Below are 18,966 nucleotides of genomic sequence, written 5' to 3'. Positions count from 1 at the left end.
TCCTCTGTCCCTGTCCCTTCTCCAGCCACTTGCCCTGTGGAGCTCTTAAGGTGAAGGAAAGAAGGGCTTTGGGTCACTTGGTTGTGTGTCTCGGGGACAGGGTGGGGGTTTCCTAGATGGCCCCGGTCGTTCAGAACAACCTACCTGCTTTTCCAGAAGGGGGATTTTAAGCTTCCTAGCACCTGGAGTCATGAGCAGTCACAAATTCACAGATTTTTGTTAGCCCTGGAAACAAAAACCAACCTGTAAGTCCTGGAATCTTCCTTTTTTCTAAAGTTCACTGGGTGGGGAAAAAAGACCCGAGGGGTTTGTAGCCTAGTACCTGGCACCTGCCTGGCCCTATTTGAACTTTATATTACCAGTCAGATATCCTTCTGAAATGGCAGAATCCATCGAAAAGCTCTTGTAGCTAGCACATTGCCAAGTATAGCTCCAGCAGCCGGGGACCTGCAGGGAGCACACAGAAGGTGGGGGCTGGGCAGGGATGTCACGACTTGGGCAAAATGGCCCTGCGCTTCTGCCCTTGGCCACTAGGGGGCAGCGGGTGCCTTTCCCAGGGTGTTCACGGGGAGGGTGAGTGGGAGCTGGCCTGTAGAGCAGGTCTGAGCTCTGCCCTTCCCCCTCCCCCCACCATGCCAGGCCTCTCGGGCTGTGCCAGGGGTCACTGCCAGGGACGTGAGGGCAATATGAAGGATGCCTGCCTCGGCATCACTGATCGGAGTTACCAGTGTCTCTTCAAAACACAAATAATGCATAAGTCAGTAATACTAATCCTGAGCACCGACCATGTGCCAGGCACCGTTCTAAACACTATGGACATCACCTCTTTTAATCTGCCCCAGTCTTGGAGAATAACTGCTGGTCTCAGCCCCATCTGACAGATCGGGAAACTGAAGCTCAGAGAGGTTGAGTAACTCAGCCAAGGCCACACAGCTAGTCCGCACGCATCAGAGGCAGGCTTCCCACTCAGACGACCTGCCTGTAGTGCCTGCCTTCAGCCCCTGCGTGCTACTGTGTGGACCCAGGTTCGTTGCAATTCTTGCTGCTTTCCATGCTTGGGCTCGTTATTTCCTCTGGATTCTGATGTACTCGGTCAGAGCAGAGCCAGGGCCTGCGTGTTTTCGAAAGTTCCCCACACCATTTGAATAAGCAGCCAGGGCTGAAAGGTGCTTTCTCGGGGATACTGGTTGTCAGCATTTCCACACTGCAGGAGGCCAGCCTGGGAGCTCCCCGGGGCGCCCAGAGATGCCCATGGTGGGTGTCCAGAAGCTGAGGCCCCCAGAACCTACCTGCTTCCTTGAGACCCTCCCTCCTCCTCCCTCCCTGGGGACAATGTGTCACTCCTGGAGCAGAAGGCAGCCCGTTGCTCATGACTCCGTGAAGCAGCCACCTGCATGCCTTGGCCAGCACAGCCTCACCCCAGCCACCACCATAAGCCACCCTAAGGGCCTAGTGGCACCCATTCCTGGCCACCGGTCTTTTCTATTACGTGTGTAGACAGTTTGCACTCGCTGGGAGCATCACCCCATCACCCTCGTCCTCACCTGCAGAAGTAGATCTCGCTCCCAGCTGCACCTCAGCCTCTCCACCCCACCCCCACCCCTGGCATGCCCACCTCCTCCCCAGTGTTCTGATTTAACTAATCTCCACAGTCTGGGGTGTTTTGCAAAAGCCCCCAGGTGATTCTTCTAATGCGGGGCCAAGGCTGAGGACACTGAACTAGTGACCCCAAAGGTCGATTAAGCACACCATGTTGGTGCTGGACAGCTCAGCTCTGCCTGGGTTTCTGTTCACCTCTACTGCCCATCGGCTGCGTGGCCTCAGGCAAGCCAGGCCACCTCTGGAGGCCACAGTCTCCGCATCTGAAAGGGGGAAATAATAGTAATACCCACGTGAGAAGTCTCACGAAGACCGAGTGAGAAAGTGCACGTCACTTCCTTGGTACCGTGCCTGGCACATAGTAGGTGCTTGTGAATTCCCGTTGTTACCACTGTCCTGTGCCAAAAAATGGAGCGTCTCTCAGAGAGAGCCCAGACATTTCAGAATGGTGCCCAGAGTCCGGTAGAAGGGCCCAGCCCAGTGTGTCCAAACCGCCTGGATTGAGACCCCGGGGGTCGCTACTGGAGAAACCCGGCCCACGCCCACTGGCTTTCCAGCCTCCCTGCCGGCCCCCTGCCGGCCCCCTGCCGGCCCCCTGCCGGCCCCCTCCCGGGAGAGGTGGTCACCTAAACACCAGCTCCCTCTTTGCCAGCAGCTTCTCAAGTCAGCATTTGGAGCTGCTCCCAGCCTCTGCAGCCTACCGTGGAGTTAACACCCACCCATACGGCCTGAAGTTCACAATTCCCTGGGTCTGGCAGAGGTCTCACGTTGGGAGACAGGCAGCAAATATTGTGACTCACGGCAGACAGAGTAGCTGCTGTGGTCTGCGCCTGTGCTCTCTGTTGGGGAGGATTTTCTCCTGGTGGACGGCTAGAAGCCTGTCGAGTTAGGGGAGCTGGCTGTGGGTCGGCACACAGTCGGGCCCCCGCTGGCCATCCCAGGGTGCTTGGGCCAGCCCCTTTGCCTCTCCAGGGCTCCGTTTTTCTTTCAGCTCCCTGGCAAGAGCTTTTGGTAAGGCGCCTAGCTCGGGGTAGGTGCCGAGCAGGCACCCCCTTCCCCAGCCCTTGCTGAAAGCTGGTCGGGTCCAGCCCCTTGACTGTCTCTTAGCACCCTACTGTGTGCCAGGCCCAGTCACTGTCTTAGATGAGGAAACGGAGGCCCAGAGGGGTAAAGCAACATGCCTACAATATGTTTGTACCCTAATTCCCAGGCCACAGTCACATTTCCTCCTAATTGTCCCCCAAATGTCCAGGATCCTGTCCGGGACCACACATCTGGCTGTTATGGCCCTAAATTCTCCCCCCCCCCCCTTTTTTTTTTTCTCCATAACACGGTTTACTCGAGGCCTGGCCGGCTATCCTGCAGAACGTCCCATCGTCTGCATTGTCCATCAGAGTCCAGCCCCTCCCGGTGGCTCCGTCAGCTCCTGAATTGCTAACAGCCGGCCTTCCTGAGCACCTGCTATACGCCCAGCGTGGTGCGTGGTGCTGTTTGCCTTATCCCTGTGAACCCGCTTGGGTCAGTGAGGTAGGTATCGCCCTTGTCCCCATTCTGTTGATGAGTAAACGGAGGCCCAGGGAAGGGAAGTGACTTGCCCTGGGTCACACAGCAAGCAAGGGACAGAGCGGGATTTGAAGCCAGTTGTTTGTGAGTTCAGAGCCCCTCTTGTGCACTGTTCTCCAGGAGATGACCAGGGACTTCCCAAAGCCCCCTGTCAATTCCCTGCCTAGTTGTCAGAACGGAGATGTCACTTCTGCCCTGGAGGCACCGGCTCAGCTCACCCCCACTGCCCCCTCGGCCGTCTTTGCTGCCCACAGCTTGGACCCCCTGTGGTCCGACCAACACAGCCAACAGGCAAAGTGACCGTGTTGCCGAAGAGCGCTACGGATTCTCCCGTCTCAGGAGAGCCACCGTCCCCTGAAAACTGGGCCCTGGGTTGATCAAGAACCACACCCTGTGTCTTCTCAAGAGGCTTCTCTGAAGCAAAGGCACTAGTCTCCGTCGTCAGCCAGGTGTTTGTAATTAGAATCCAAAAGTGTCAGGGTCAGGGGGACCCTCGGAAATCACAGTCCAGTGTCTCACTTGCTCTTGATGGGAAACTGAGACCCAGAGAGGGCGACAGACCTGCCCAGGGTCACAGGGTGGGCCACCTTTCGGTTTTCTCCTCCCCGCTGGGGCATCACAGGAAGAGCACCGTTACCTGGGGTCCAGAGATCTGTCTCACCTGCCGACTTTGCAGCCTGGGGCAGGGACTTACTTCCCTTGGGGCCTCAGTTTCCTCAAATGCAAAATGCCAGGCTGTATGCTAAACCCCTCAGGCGTCTCAATCACTGATTCCCACAGGTGAAGGAGGACCACAGTCCCTTATCTGAGCCCTGGGGGGCCAAATGTGATGAATTTGCGGTTTTAGGGACAGAGACCCTGTGTTCTGTGGATGGGGAATCCGGAGGTAAAGGCGTGGAGAGGGTAAAGATCGCCCATGTTGGGTGTGCTTCCAGATGAATTCAAGCTTCTGGGTTTTAGAGCCGCTTGGATTGCGGGCCTGAGGAAATTCTCCCGTTTCACAGAGAAGCAGACACACACTCCCCCAGAGAGAAGTCCAGTGACTCGCCTAAGGCCTCGGACCAAAGAGGGGCAGGGGCCAGCCTTGAACGCCATCCATCAGGCTGGCCACCACCTCCCTCCCCGCACGGTTGGCCCCCGCCTGTCTTTGTTCACTGAAGGGAGAGAGGTCTGCACCTGCCAGTGGGGGCTCAGAGGCCATCCTGCACAGCAGACTGAGGGCCAGGGGCGCTGGGCCCCGAGTACGCCGGCTCAAGCTAGTAAATCAAACCCGAGCCGTTCAGTCTTACTCTCTTTCCCCACCGTAAAGCTGCAAATGCGGCTGCAGGGAAATGGCCCCGTGGGAGGCCCTCGGGGGTGTGCTTCTTCCTATAAACCGGGGAGGGGGGGCCACAGCCCGAGGGACAGAGAAAGGCCCTTCCTGTCCTCCTGGGCTGCCCCTCAACCCCCTCCCGGCAACGGGGAGAGATGGGGGGGGGCCCAAATGCCGCAATCCTCACCACCCTCGTGGGCTACCAGAGAGGGGAGCTGCCTAACCACACACACAGGGGAAGAGACGGGAATCGGGCCTCTATCACAGGCTGCTCTGCCAAACCCCCTCCCCGGCTCAGGAGATTAACTGAGTCTGTTCTCATACAGTGTTTTAAATCTGATAAGGAAAACATCCATTTCGAGGCATTTGCATAATGTACTCGCTGAGGCGAAGGAATCACCTGAATGCAGATGGGGGCACCTGGGATGAACCTGACCCCTCGGGCCTCCCGGGCATCCTCCCTGCCTGGAGACAAAGGAGCTGCCCTCCTCCCCACGACTGCCCAAGGTTGCAGGCAGGCGCTGGCCCTGGGACCCTGGATGCTATTCATTCAGCAAATACTAAATGTGCAGCTAGTACGTGCCAGGAGCTGGGCGAAGCTCTGGGAAGACAGTGACTGGTGGGGCTACCCCTGCCCTCCCGGACATGCCGGCCTGTGGCTCTGTGTGCCTTCATCCCACTGCCCTCCACCTATACCTCAAAGCCTCTGAGGAAAGCGTGGGGGGCCCCGTTTTAAGGAGACTGAGGCCCAGGGTGAGGGGGTCCCTGCTGTGAGCCATGAAGTCAGCAGAGGCGGAAGGTATGCCTTGATGGGTCCCTCTGGATTCCAAATACAGTGCCCTTCCTCTGACACCCCAGCTGTGAGGAGAAAACCAAGGCGGCTTGCTGTGGGAGGTTAGGCAGGTGTCTCGCCCTCTCTGGGCCTCAGTTTCCCTATCCATAGAAATAATAGTGCCCTCCTGTGCCTGCAGCTTTGCCCTCATGCCCCTTTTACTCTTCTACTGAGAAGAAGAAGAGTATGGCTCTCCTCTTCTCAGTGATCACTATTTTATGGCTCTGGGGTCAGGCGGGTCTGGCCTTGATCGTGGCCGATCACCTGTAGCCACTCGGGCTGGCCACACGCCCTCTCTGAGCCTCAGGTTCCTTACGTGCCAAGTGGAAATGCCAGGCAACAACGCACATCACACAGAGCCCGGAGCCTGGTGCGTGCAGTCAGTGGGAGCCGTCGTTATTATCTGCGATGGGGAAACTGAGGCTCAGAGAAGTGACGTGACCCCACCCGGAGGCAGCCAAGCTGGGATGGGACCCCAGCAGCGTCTGGCTGCAAAGCCCCGGGCCGCCTCCACTTTCCTCCCCAGGTGAGGCTAGGTTTTACTGACTCGTCCTGCTTCCTGAGGGAGAAGACGGGCGGGACTCAGGGCGAGGAGGCAGGTTTGGCTAAGCTGTCTCGCACACTGTGGCCCCTAGACCGGTTGACGGCCACGGGTCTGGGAGTTGGGGACGTGACCCTGGAAGAAGAGACTCTCCTCGGACTGAGCACCTGACCTCTGTTAGCAACATAGGAGCCCTGATACTAACGTTCCCTGATAGAGCTGCAAGGACCCACACTGTGTAGATGCGGAAACAGAGACCCGTGGTGACACAGTGCGTTTGTGGCAGAGTCGGGACCCGAACCCAGGCCTCGTGACCGTCTGAAGGTGCTGGGCTGAGATGGGACATTCCAGTGGCCAGGGCTGCTGACGTGTCGTCCTAGGACATGCTAGAGCTCCTGCTGGAGCCCAGAGCCTACTCCCCGGAGGCCCAACAGCGCGGGCACAGATACGGGAGTCTTCGTGGCTTTGACAGGGAGCAGGGAAGGGAGGCACGGTGGGCCAGAGTCAGGACCCCCTCTCTCCCCATCTGCCTCACGTGGTTGAGGAACACACGGTCCGCGAGTCGGGAGATTTCTGAAATGCTGTGTGACTTAGATAAGTGGCTTGCCCTCTCTGGGCCTCGGTCTGCTGTCACCCTGAAGATGTTTCCAGTCCCCTGAAAAGTGCCCTGAGGTTTTCCGCCTGCCCCTCGGCACCACATCGGAGAACCTCTGCGCTCGGAGCCCCCATACTGGCGAGCCGTCAGAGACCAGACTGGTGATGCGATAGGATCCGGCTGCAGGGAGGACGTCACGCCTTGACTCCAAGCTCCGATCATCTGTTGCTCTGTGGGTGGTGGACCCACTGTCCTCCAACCTTCCTCTCTCGTTTTTAAAGAGAATTCAGAATCTGGATTTTTGGATAAAATACATATCGTCAGCCAATAAAGAGAAACCAATCTAAAAAAAAAAAAAAAATTCACATGGCCAAATCAAGCTCTTCTGTGGATGGAAAACTGCCCGGGGTAGAGACCTCTTTCAGAGACCGTCTCCCCCTAGCTTTGGAGAGTGAGCTGGGAGTGGGGGCACCACCTGTGGGAGGATACCCGGCCTCCGGCGGAATCTGATTACCCCTCGGCACCCCCAGGAAATGGCAGGCGGGTGGGTGGCGGGGGCGGGCAGGGGCGCCAGAGGTTGGGTTGAGAGCTCTTCCCCGGGAGGCACAGATGGTATTTTTTTTTTTTTTTTTTATCAGAGTCAGCATTGGCTTCTTTCTGCTCTGATGAATAGATTCTAAAGAGGCAGTGACATTATTCGAGATAACAGAGGGAACAGAAAAAGGGTCAGCAATGGAGAGAAAATGGCAGAGCCAGCAGATAAAGGGGAGGCCGGCGGGGGCGGAGTGCCCTGGCTGGGGTGCCCCCCCCCCCTATAGTGATGCCCCCCACCACCCCCAAGCCCCTCTCCCTGCGGCGGGGGGCTGGAGCACTGCCCGGACCAGAGCAGGGGAGGCCCATCCAGCTGCCGCCCTGCGTGCCTGCTCGCCCCGCATCCCGCCTCCGTGGCCCGGCTGCCCATTCCGCCTTTTCAATTCCATTCAATTAGGCCTCCCCGCTCGGAAGCTTGTCTCCTCTGATATCCAGTTTAACTGACAGGGGATTAGAGCTGTTTGTATTACACACACACACTCTCGGGCCGCTAAACCTCCGGCGGGGCCCAGGGACCCGGGTTATTTATGGAGCCCACAGTACCGTCCCTCTCAGACCTGCTTCCTTTGGGGGGTGCCAGGGGCCCTGCTGTCTGTTGCACAGCCCCGCCCCCTCCCCAGACCCCTCCACTCCAGGCCTGAGCAGTAGAGGGAAAGAGCCCAGATAGAACTGGGTCCAAATCCCAGCTCTGTCACTTGCTGGCTGTGTGGCCTTGGGCAAGCCCCTTCACCTCTCTGAGCCTCAGCCTCTTCGTCAGCCCATCAGCCCATAAGGTGATACGTGGGGATTAAGTCAGGTAACAGGTGTAGGGCACTGAGCGCGGTGCCTGCGTATTCACTCTGTATTCGCTCAACAAACGTGACTGCGTAACAACTCTGTGCCAGGCGTTGGTCTGAGTCACCGAGGAGGGGGCCAACCAGACCCCGTGCCTACCGTCGAGAAGCTCACATTCCAGTACAGGAGACAGGAAATAGATTCATGGGGCTACATGAGTCCACATAGGGGGGGCCGGGCAGGTGACAGCAGGGACGGTGACCATGAGGATGATGATGACAGTGACAACGGTGATGGCAGAAATCTGCCGTTTCCTCTTCCTGGAACAGCCCCGCCCCTTCCCATCTCTCCCTTTGACATATTTCCAAACCCTGCAGTCATCTGTTGTTACATCACCTGTCACCCCAGTAAATTGCCAGCCCCCTGAGGGCAGGTGTCACGGCTGTCTCTCTCACTGCTGTCCCCCCCGAGTCGAACACACTACCTGGCACTTAAGAACTTGAGGATTTCGGAGTGAATGAGTGAACGAACAAATGAATGAATGAATGAATGAATGAGGAGGAGGAGCAAAGTAGAAAGCAGCCCCTCTCACCTGCAGTAGGGAAGGCTACCCCGCTCGGCTTAGGGGACTTGGCTGCCCCGGCCCTCCAAAGGGGTTTGCTGGGTTTGGGAACGGGTGGGGGTTGGGGTCTTGGTTGGAAAGGGGTGGGGCACTTCCTTTCTTATCTTTTCTTCACTCAAAGGGAAAGAGGGGCCTCCACAAACCCTCCCTCTCTCAGCAGCTAGGGCACCGGGGAGACAAAGAGCATTTCTAAAGTCCTTTGAAGGGCTGGGCTGGAAGGCCCCCAGCACAGGAAACGCCCTCAGCACAGGAAACGCCCCCAGCACCGGTCTGTGCCCCCTTCCTCGCTCCATTTACCAGGCTTTGGGGGCCCCTGGCCGTGGGGCGGTGCAGGTCTGGCCATTCATCAAACGTGGTGCAATAAAGTAACAGCCATCGGTCCCTATACACGTTCCCCATGGCGGGCTTGACATGCACAAGCGCTCTTCCTTCTCAGCACGGTTCTCTGCGGCGGGCGTTGTCCCCATTCTCCAGAACAGAAACCGAGGCCGAGTTGTGGTGGGGCATGCCCAACCTCACCCAACCGGGAAGGAAGGGAGCTGGATGGAACCCAAGACTGAGGTTAGACACCTGCTCCTCTGGCAGAAGGGAAGACTGAGGCTCAGAGAGGGGAATCGGCTGGTCCTCAGACTCACGGCCTTGTTACAGGAGGAACCAGGTGGAAAGAGGTCTGCCCGACTCCAAATCCCGTTTGCAGTCTCTACCCTGCAGTTTCCTCCTCAGCTCAGGTGCCCAGATTGTTTCGGATTTGTACTAGGTCCTGAGTGGGCAGTAAGGGCTTCAAATTGACCACGCAGCCACTGTTGAGCCCTTCAAGGGCCGATCCTCGCTGGTGAGAGAGAGGTCATCCAGTCGGAAGGGTAACGTATTAAGATGTAAAGAGTTATAAGAATTAAATGACAAATAGAAACTGCGGACCCTCTCACAAGGGCGCATGTATGGTTCATTTTTCTGAGGAGTTGGTCGGGGAGGTTGGCCTTGAGGAACCCACGGATTTGGGAAATGGAAGCCCATATGGTATCTTACAATTACAATGAATTAATCGTCATTATAATGACAGGAACCATTAACGATCGCTGTAATCAGACCCCAAGTTAATAGGTCTTACTGTTCCCATTTCACAGATAAAGATGCTGAGGCTCAGCGAGATGAGGTGATGTGCCCGAGGCCAGCCAGCTGGTAGGTGGGACTGAAGCCCAGACCCTTTGACCCCAAAGCCACTTTCTCTCCCTCTACCCTGGGCAATCTCACAGGATCTCACCAGCAAGCGACTGTCTGGCCCGGGTCTAAATGGCTGGGCCAACATTGCTTCCCAGAGCATGCTTCTTGGTCACGGAACCCAGGGGACGTACCACCTGGCACCGGGGTCCCAGGGGTGAACGAGACCCATCCTTGCCCTCCAGGGCTCACAGGGAAGAGCCAGATAAGCAAACTGACAATGACCGTAAAGATCAACAGGTTCTGAGTTACCCTGGGAGCCCAGGAAGGGGTGGGACACATCCCAGCTGGTGTGTGGGGATGGGATCAGGGGAGGCTTCCTGGAGGAGGAGATGCCTGGGCAGAATTTTGGCTGAGTTGGGAGGTGAAAGAGGGCGTTCCAGGCAGCAAAGGCACTGAGGCGAGCAGTGCTGGACCATGTGCAGAGAAGCCCCAGGTGGTTTGGTGTTCAGATGGTGCCCGGAGCCAACATGAGGCAAGGTTATCCTGAGAGCCCTGGGGGGCCAGGGTGGGAAGCGGGCACCCGAGGGCAGGTCACAGCTGTGCTTTGGAACGTCCCCCAGCTGTGGCATGATGAATGCATGGAGAAGGGCAGTGGGAAGTGAGGGACGGCAGCGTCTAGAAGGTAGCAGTGGCATTAGGGACGGATGGAGAGGTGGTGACCGATGGGAAGATAAGCAGGGTGCCTGGAGGGACCTTCTGATTTGGGGGTCTGATTTGTCTCCTCTGTTCAGGGAGCAGATACACTCCTTTTTTTTTTTACCAGTCTCCTGCCTCTGCTGACTCCCTAGTGGGCCTGGGTGTCTTTTATGCCTTTTCTATTAGTGCCCTAGGGCTGCCATAACAAAGTGCCACAGACTGGGAGGCTGGAAACAACACAAATACTTTCTCGCACGGTTCCGGAGGCTGGAAGTCTGAAAGCAGGGTGTCAGCAGGGCCACGCTCCTTCCACGACTCTGAGCGGAATCCTTCCTTGCCTCTTCCGGCTCTGGAAGTGGCCGGCAATCCTGGGCATCCCCCGGCTCACAGCTACATCCCTCCACTCTCTGCGTCTGTGGCCACACAGCGGCTTCTCCCCGTGTCTCCGTCTCACGTGACTTTTCCCCTTCTCATAAGGACACCAGTCACACGGGATCAGGGCCCACGCTGATGACCTGATCTTACCTCGATGACATCTGCTGTGACCAAATAAGGTCACATTCACAGGTACCAGGGGTCAGGGCTTCGCCGCGTCTTTTGGTGAGGGACACAACGGAACGCCTAACACTCTGAAGGGCAGGCATTTTCCCGGTTCACGTCTGCAGCTCCCAGCCCTCGCCCAGAGCCCGGTGCGTGTCAGCACTCAGAGCGGGAGGTCACGGGACGAACAATGAGCCGATGGAGTCGAGGCGTCCAGCCTCTCCTCCGTGCTGACCCCCACTCCTCTGACAACGCAGCAGCCCCAGCCCAGCCGGCATCTGGGCCACACAGGTCTCCAGGGCCGCCTTTCCCGTGGGTTGTTCTCTGGAAGAAGTGGTGTTGATGTCAGCAGATGCCTGTCACTTTCCTTCCCCAGCAAAATCTCAACTGTCAGAGTAAGTGAAATAGTCATTGCCTATCCCCGCGTTTGAGATTTTATTGACAGTTTCATTGTCACCCAAAAAAACCTCCTTTTCTCCGTTGGCATTTTTATCAGGTGATTCTGGGGGCAGGAGGGGGATGAAGGGCTGGCTCCTGAAAACGGGTTTTGGCAGGTGGTGGGGGCTGGTTCCCCGGCCTGGGGGCAGCGCGGGCAGAAGACCCCCACGGTGGGCTCCACCGTGCCTCGGCTCCCGCCAAAAACTGCTGGGTACCCTGTCCAGGGGGCAGGAGGGAAGTGAGAGATTGGGGGGCCCCTGGAAATAGCCACGGTGGCCGAACGGGGCTGCCCAGTTTGGTGGGTCTTTAGGTCCCTCTCCTGCCTTCCCCAGTGGGCACTGGGGAGGCATCCGGGGGCTGGGGTGAGAGCATTCAGAATCAGACCACGTGGGTGCAGTTCTCAGCTCAGCGATATGTACTTTAGGGCAAGTACTTTGCCCCACCGATCCTCAGTGACCCCATCTGTTAAATGGGGGTAGTAGCAGGTAAATTCCATTGGCTGAGGCTTCTTTGGACTGAGTACCCATTACCTGGTTCGGTAGGTATCAGCTCACCAGAATCCAGACAGCCGGATGCCCTCAGGATCTTCACTTTAATGGTGCAGAGAGGCAAGGTGGCCCGGCCAAGGCCGGCCACCTCAGCTGGGAGGTGGCGAGAATGGTTTGAACCCAGAATGTGAGCCTCCCAGCTCACCCGTGACTCCACCTCGTAGGATTTGTGGCAGAGTGCAGGCACCCAGGAAAAAGCTGTTTGCTGTTCTGATCGTCATTGTTGTCATTGTTGTCGAATGGGCCCCTCGGCAGCCACCCTGTCCCTGGAGCTCGTGGGTGGGTGTTGGCCCAGGGGACGTGGAACGCGCTCAGGGGTTGCACGGGGGCCGGGGACCCAGCCAGAAGTTCCACCCCGCTCTGTGCCATGACCCCTTCTGCGTCCCCCCTCCCCGGCCCCCAGCAGTGCTGCAGGTGGGACGGTCAGTTACCAAGCGGGCAAGGGCAGCTGGCTAGGGTGGCAACCCCAGGCCTTGCAAAGCTGCTTCGCCGCATCCAAGCTGCGCAGATGGGAAACGAGGCCCGGAGAGCCGCCCCTGCCTGGGGCTGCCCAGCCAGGCAGGTGACTACAGCAGTGAAGTTAAAACAACGGATTCTCGAGTCAACTGGATCTGAGTTTGAGTTCTGCTGCGCCCACTGTGCCTGGGACGAGTCTCGCTGGGGCGCAGCTTCCTCCTCTGTCCAGTGAGGAAATAGAAGTGCCCCTCCCAGAGGGGGGCAAGACCTCGATGACGCTGCACAGAAATTAGCACAACGGGGCGCCTGGGTGGCTCAGTCCGTTAAGCGTCCGACTTCGGCTCAGGTCATGATCTCGCGGTTCGCGAGTTTGAGCCCTGCGTCGGGCTCTGTGCTGATAGCTTGGAGCCTGGAGCCTGTTTCAGATTCTCTGTCTCTCTCTCTCTCTCTGTGCTTCTCCCCCCCCCCCCCCCGCGCACGCTCTCTCTCCCAAAAAAAAAAAAAATTTAAAAAAAAAAAAAAATTACAAAAAAAAAAGATCTCAGACGCCAAACCCCTCTGGGTGCCCAGGAGGAGAGTGAGGCCCAGGGAGAGAGAAGACCTTCCCCGGAGGAGCCGAGCTGCAGAGTTGGGCTGGCTTCTCCACCTCCAGACTCCTGGCCCTGTGCTGTTACCACCTCCCGGCCCGGCCCACCTCCTCCGCTGAGCCCCTTCTGGCCCTGGCCTGCCCTCCTTCCCGTGTCGCGGCTCCCGTGGCTTTGAGAGCCCGTGCGGCGGGGCCCGCGGCGAGAAATGCCATTCTGCCTTTCCCCGGCACACTGAAGGTTTTGAAAGTTAAAGTATTACCGTCGGCTTTGTTGTTGCCTAACTACGACAGACAAATTGAGAACCAGTTGTCAAAATGTCAGTGCACAACAAATCAACATGCAGAACGAGTCACAGCGCTCCGTGGTGTATAATTAAACAAAAAATCCCTTTTAGAAATTTCAGCGAGCGTTGGTTCCACTTTATATTTGTCTGTGTGATTAATAAAGGCGGCTAATTTTCAGACTTTAAAAACAGCTAGAAAATAGCTCCTAATTACATATTAGGTTCCTAGCGGCCCCCGCTGAGCTCCGCCGGCATTGGTGGGCCGAAGAATTTGGCAGATCCTTAATTGCATTCTGAGCATCATCTAATTTTAGTTAAATGTAATGTAATCAGCAGCAGATGTCTGAAATAAAATATGAATTATGAATATGATAAAATTTCATTCTTGAATAAAAAAGTAATTTGCTATTTAGTTCATTAAAGTCTTAGAGGTTTATTAGGAACAGGTATCTCCAGCCCCGCGAGGTGGTGTGTTAAATGACATTTGGGAGAAAGGGAGACGCCCTAAAGGGACGGGGGACTTTACCCAGGAGTGTCCAGTTTGGATTAATGACCATGGGGCGTCGGGGAGGGCCCTGCGTCCACCGCAGCCTGATGACGGGGTCGGGGTGGGGGACTTGCCACCCAGAGCTAGCGTTCCCTGGCCTTGGAGAGGGGCATGTGGGGGACTAGTTCCCGGCGACACGGCTGTACGCCAGGCACTCTGCCAAGCTCGGTGACACCGCGGGAGGCGAAGATCGGCATCCCGGCTACCGAACAGGATTTCAGTCTCGGCCTCTTACTGTCTGTGCAACGTTAGGGCCTCAGGTTCCCTTTCTGTAAAATGGGGCTAATGATCGCCCCCCCTCAGACATTCTGAGCGGTACCTGGAATGTGGCGAAGCCCCTGTCCAGTGCTGGCTGCCGCTGGGGGCGTTGGTATCATTAGTTGCAGAAGTCCTGGTAAATCAGTGTTAAAACGCCTTCTTTTGTTTTGTCTTTAGAAGCAGCCCGGTGATGCGGAGACGACAAACTCTATTTTGTTCTTCAGCTGAGACTCAGAGAAGTTCAATAACCCACCAAAGGCGGCACAGCTAGTAACTGCCGGAGCTGGGATTTGCACCTGGGACCAGCCCTGCTCCTAGTGTTTTGCCCCGCGTCCCAGAGCAGCTCTGGGAGAGCTGGCCCGGGGGTCTTGGGCTGAAGATTCTGGAAGGGGGCTGGGCAGGGGGTGGGGGGAGCAGGGCCCATTGCCCCCGATTCAAGGTAGAGAAAGGCAAGTAAGGCGCGGGAGGCAGGGCAGAGGGTCTGGGCTGGTACCCTGAGCTCTGCCGGAAGCCACTCTGGGCCGCAGCGGGGACGGAGGCTGCCCCTTATCCCAGCTTCACGCAAACCAATAATTTTCCGCAATTATCTGGAAAAGATTAATTAGCAAAGTGCACCATATTGACTCGAGGCTGCCCTGGCGATCGATAAACTTGGGAGAGTCTCCCAGGTGCCTGGAGAAAGGACCAGAACTTGAAAATGGGGAGGGAAGCCCGGCTTTGACAGATCTGAGCCTCATCTTGCAGCCCTGGGGAGAGGAGAGCAAGCTCCCCAGGGGGTGTAGGGGGCCGGTGGGACGGCCGCTGTGGAGGGAACCCCTCTTCTCTCGGGCTCCACTTCCCTTTGCTGATGTGGCAGCCTGCTGGGGGCTGAGGGAGCGTAAAGGATCCGCCGTGGCTGCCTTTTCCAGGGTGAACGAGGACATCTGGTCTTCGTGAAGAACCACAGAAGGTCCACTGGTCCTGGTTGGGGCAGAACTGAGTGTGGTCAGAAGGGCAGGATTGGGCTCAGGTGGACCCACCCCCCACTCCCTGCTGGGTGCCCCCCACAGTCTCCTGGCCTCTCTGGGCCTCGGTGCCCTCCTCTGAGACCCAGCGGTTGAGAGTTTTTTCAGTGGGCCGGTGGACGCCCGCAGCCCAGCCCTGGGCCCGGCCCGGAGCAGGTGCGGGGCTAATGGAGGCCGCTGTCACCATGGACCGGATCTCCACTCATCCTGCATCCGTGAGCATCCCGGCAGGACCCAGCGAGCCGCTCGGAGGGCACAGGTGAGGAGAGCTCCGGAAGGGGAGTTCTGAGGAGAAAGGTGCAGACCCTCAGGGCCGGGGAACAGCAGGGACCCTTAGATCTGAAGGGACAGAAATGGAGCTACAATAGCCCAGTAGTTGGGGAACCACAGAGGGAGTGCCACCAGGCGGGAGCCATGGGCTCCGAGGGACACAGCCTCTGCCAATGAGTCAGGGCAGGAGTGTCCCCAACCTCCCTTTGTCCGCCCCTCCCAGCCTCGCAGGGGATGATCCCTCCTGGAAGCCAGAGGTGGGGGGGGGGGGGGGGAAGCCTGTGGAGGTCAGCTATCGAGGGCACGGGGAAGAACGCGGGGACGGGTGGAAAAGGGGAGAGTCCACCATAGCCCCCGTCCCGGGAATTTGGAAAGCTTTTGGAGGGGAGGTGGAGAAGGCTTCTGGGTGGGAGTAGAGACGAGGGAGTCCTAAGCCGGCATGGTCTTCACCCCATGTGGCTAACACAGGGTCCCACGTGCCCTCTCCCCAGGGCTCCTCCCCTCTCTCCATGGGGCCTCCCCCTGTCCATAAGAATCTCACGCCACATCTAGTGCTCCCAAAACAGTGCTCCCTGGGAGTTGGAGAGGATGGCCGGACAGGCCTGGGTTCACCCGTTCCCAACTGACACCTCTGTGACGTTGGAGAGGCCACGTCAGCCAAGTCAAAGCACAAAGCGAGATGCTCGACGTATAGGAGGAGCTCTGGACCCCCATTGCCTTCCTCCCTCTCTCCGCCCTCTTTCCAATCAGCCTCCGTGGCGTCACGCATTCGTCTAATAGCGCCTGGGCTCCTGCCATGTGCCAGGCCCACGCCAGGCCCCGACCCAAGCTGAGGAGAAACTGAGAATCATTTGTCCTGCAATGAAAACTGACAGAGCATCTCCTATGAGCTCGGCTCTGGGGACACAGTAGTGACAAGACCATGCTGGACTCTGCTCTTGTGAGGTCCACGGTGTCTCAGGGAGGCTGACTTCAAGCGGAAGTTTCTGGAGCCTGGGTGCTGTGTCAGGGTGACCCAGAGGGCTGCAGGATGGGCGGGGATCAGCCGTGCGCATCGAGGAAAGAGCCCCCTCTTGTATTCTCAGCCCGGGAGCTGGGAGGCTGTCCCCGGATGGCAGGCACAGTGTGCAAAGCCCCGGGAGATGGGCCCGGGCAGCCCTAAATCCTGGGCACGGAAGGTCCCCGGCGGGCTGGATGCCTCATTCAGGTGCCTTCTCCTCCCTGTGCCTCCCCTCACTGGTCTGTCCCCCACTGCCTCACCTCCTTCCAGGCCCGGAGGCCGCCTGCCTGCCGCCCCCTGGCCACTCCCCAGTCCGGGTCAGCCGCCTGTCCCCGCTGTATTCATCAAGGGCATGACAGCTAAAATTCATTTGAAGATGAAGAAAGTGCCCGCTAATCCGTTCTGCGAGACATTGATAGACTAGCAGCTCAGGGAGAATTGCACAGCAGTAATGAAATTAGGCTAAAACTGCTGGCGGATTGCAGATAATTGCCCTTGTCTGTCACTCGGAATAACATCTCCCAAATCCAACACAAGGATTGTTCAACTTGCAGGAATTTCTTTTCTTTTCTTTTTTCTTTTCTTTCTTTCTTTCTTTCTTTCTTTCTTTCTTTCTTTCTTTCGGAAAGGCAGGGGAGGCAAAGCCAATGGGGGGCTTTGTCTCTCAGAGGTCTGAGCAGGTGGAGCTGGTATCACCGTGGTGACAAAGTCCCCCGCCCCCGGAGCCCTGGCCTCCACCGCTCAGGACAAGGGGGCGGAGAAAGGGGCTGGGCCACAGTCCCAGGACATTCCTCCCAGGGCCCCTTGTGGGTTGGGCCCGGGGCCCGGCCGCCGGTGGGGTCGCCTTCATGCCCACCCCCTTCCACCAGTAGGTTCTAGCCGGCAAAGCCCTGGGTGGAAAGTGGTAAGCAGGGAAATCGTGCAGAACTGGAGCTACAGTGAGGTGCCTGGGTGGCTCAGTCGATTAAGCATCCGACTTCAGCTCAGGTCATGATCTCAGGGTCCGTGGGTTCAAGCCCCACGTCGGGCTCTGTGCTGACAGCTCGGAGCCCGGAGCCTGCTTGGGATTCTGTGTCTCCCTCTCTCTCTGCCCCTCCCCTGCTCACACTCTCTCTGTCTCTCAAAAATGAATAAACGTTAAAAAAAAAAAAAGAACTGGGGCTACGGCAACGGATTTGGGGAGGAAGCAGAACCCAGTTAGAAGAGCAGTCCCAGGGATTGTGTTCAAGTTGCATTTGCCTTATGCTGAGGCAACATCAGTCCTTCGGGTAAGAGAGTGGATAGACTCTGGGGGGTGGGGACAGATGAAGTCTCCCCAAGCCCCTCTCTGGGGCTGCCATGGGGATCCAGGCTCCTGGAGAGGAAAGTTCCACGAAGGGACACTTTATGGACCCCAGGGCTTTGGCATGACCAGTACAAAGCTCGCACTCGACCCCGATGTTATAGAGTGTTCGATGTCAGCATAATGGGCCTTTTCATACGTTAGCATTAGAAACTGATGGCAGTCGCACTGGGTGATGTTACACAACATTTGAATGTCAACATCATGCTACGTTCGAATGCCAGTGGCCCAAAAATCGTGAATGCCCTCTTCTTCAAAGCTGAAATATCAACATCATGGGCTCTTAGCCCATGAATATCATTGACCTGGAAAATTTGGGAGTTGTAAGGAGTCTTTAGGAACTGGCCCAAACTTTTCATTTGATAGATGAGGAAACTTAATCCAGAGAGATTAAGTGATTTGTCAAAGGTCACCCAGCAAGAAGGACCGTAAATGTAATATTCATTAAGGTCACAGTTTTGTCCAGGTCGGTCCTTGAAGAACGTATAACTCTTTCCTCTTGTCCAGGCCTGGCCCATCCCCCCCGCCCCGAGGGTGCTGGTGCCTGGTGCTCAGCTCCTGGGGGTGTGCCTAATGTTCTGGGATTCATAGCAGGATCTCCCAGAGCCCTCTGGCCTGCTGACCACTGTTAGCCAGTGTCACTAATCAGCCCCAGCCATTGGCCGAGCCCCACTTTCCAGATCATTCCTTTGGATCGACCTGGGTCTTTTAATGTTTATTTATTTTTGAGAGAGAGAGAGAATGTCAGAGAGAGGGAGACATAGAACCCGAAGCAGGCTCCAGGCTCTGAGCTGTCAGCACAGAGCCCGACGCAGGGGCTCGGACCCACAAATCATGAGATCATGACCTGAGCCAAAGTTGGACCCTTACCTGACTGAGCCACCCAGGCACCCCAAGCATCACCTGGGTCTTTCAGGGGCTGACCATGTCTGTCTGAGGCAGCATGCAGGGAACAAGGTGAGGCTGGGAGGGAGATACTGAGTCAGAGGAGGGACATATGATCTCCGAGGGCTTGTATTCAGAAAGGCATCAGGAAGACCTTGACTTTGAAGAGGGTTTTGAAAGAGCCAACAGGTTTTCATTAGCAATCTCGGAATTGGGGTTGAGGGAGGAGCTGGGCATGGGACCGGGGACACCTGCCCCCAGAATGGGGAGGAGGCTCCAGAGGATGGGCGAAGGATGCTGGTACCTGATGAGGTAGGGCATTTCACGGAGGTCTTTTCAGCCGCGTCTTCCAGAACCCTTGGCAGCCCTGGGGCTGATCATCCTGAATCAGTGATTCTCAAAGTGCTCCACAGACCTCTGGGGGTCCCCAAGACGCTCTCAGGCTACCCCTGAGACCAAAACCACATTCATAATCATACTAAGACATTATGAGCCTCTTTCACTGTGTTAGTGTTTGCACTG

At 57.1% G+C, this 18,966-nt stretch overlaps 1 long non-coding RNA gene across 1 annotated transcript; it reads left to right on the top strand.

Moving 5' to 3' along the window:
• Positions 1-2,175: 2,175 nt before the first annotated feature.
• Positions 2,176-12,624, top strand: LOC121010185 (uncharacterized). The gene is made up of 3 exons (XR_005781036.1): positions 2,176-3,126; positions 9,554-9,608; positions 10,764-12,624. It is a non-coding gene; the product is annotated as an uncharacterized LOC121010185 (long non-coding RNA).
• Positions 12,625-18,966: the final 6,342 nt, after the last annotated feature.

The sequence above is a fragment of the Herpailurus yagouaroundi genome, unplaced genomic scaffold (genome assembly GCF_014898765.1).
Source record: "Herpailurus yagouaroundi ecotype Mexico unplaced genomic scaffold, PumYag 191, whole genome shotgun sequence".
NCBI lineage: Eukaryota > Metazoa > Chordata > Mammalia > Carnivora > Felidae > Herpailurus > Herpailurus yagouaroundi.
Note: the sequence above shows the minus strand (reverse complement) of the source record. Positions and strands in the feature narration are given on the sequence as shown.